The sequence below is a fragment of the Corapipo altera genome, unplaced genomic scaffold (genome assembly GCF_003945725.1).
Source record: "Corapipo altera isolate COAL_440 unplaced genomic scaffold, ASM394572v1 55665, whole genome shotgun sequence".
Lineage (NCBI taxonomy): Eukaryota > Metazoa > Chordata > Aves > Passeriformes > Pipridae > Corapipo > Corapipo altera.
In genome coordinates, this window is record NW_020887505.1 from 1,168 (window position 1) to 1,756 (window position 589).

Here is a 589-nt window from a genome sequence, read left to right on the forward strand (position 1 = left end):
GACCCCCTCAGACCCATAGGGACCTATAGGGACCCTTCTGGACCTATAGGGACCACCTCAGACCTATGGGGACCTATAGAGACGCGCCTGGACCTATAGGGACCCCCTCAGACCCATAGGGACCTATAGGGACCCTTCTGGACCTATAGGGACCCACCCGGACCTATAGGGACCTATAGAGACGCCCCTGGACCTATAGGGACCCACCCGGACCCATAGGGACCTATAGGGATCCTTCTGGACCTATAGGGACCCCCTCAGACCTATGGGGACCTATAGAGACCCCCCTGGACCTATAGGGACCCTTCTGGACCTATAGGGACCTATAGGGACGCCCTCGGACCTATAGGGACCTCGAGGGACCCCCCTGGACCTATAGGGACCCTTCTGGACCTATAGAGACCCCCTCGGACCTATAGGGACCTATAGGGACTCACCCGGACCTATAGGGACCTATAGAGACCCCCCTGGGACCTATAGGGACCCCCCAGACCTAGAGAAACCCCCCTGGACCTATAGGGACCTACCCGGACCTATAGGGATCCCCCAGACCTATGGGGACCCTTCTGGACCTATAGAGACCCCCCTG

At 59.3% G+C, this 589-nt stretch overlaps 1 long non-coding RNA gene across 1 annotated transcript in view; it reads right to left on the reverse strand.

Moving 5' to 3' along the window:
- Positions 1–454: 454 nt before the first annotated feature.
- The window catches only part of LOC113941641, a 447-nt gene continuing 312 nt past the window's right edge, over positions 455–589 (reverse strand). Inside the window, exons 2-3 of the long non-coding RNA XR_003525723.1 lie at positions 563–586; positions 455–523 (exon numbers count right to left, since the gene is read on the reverse strand). This is a non-coding gene — a long non-coding RNA (uncharacterized LOC113941641). The remainder of the gene's footprint in view (positions 524–562; positions 587–589) is intronic.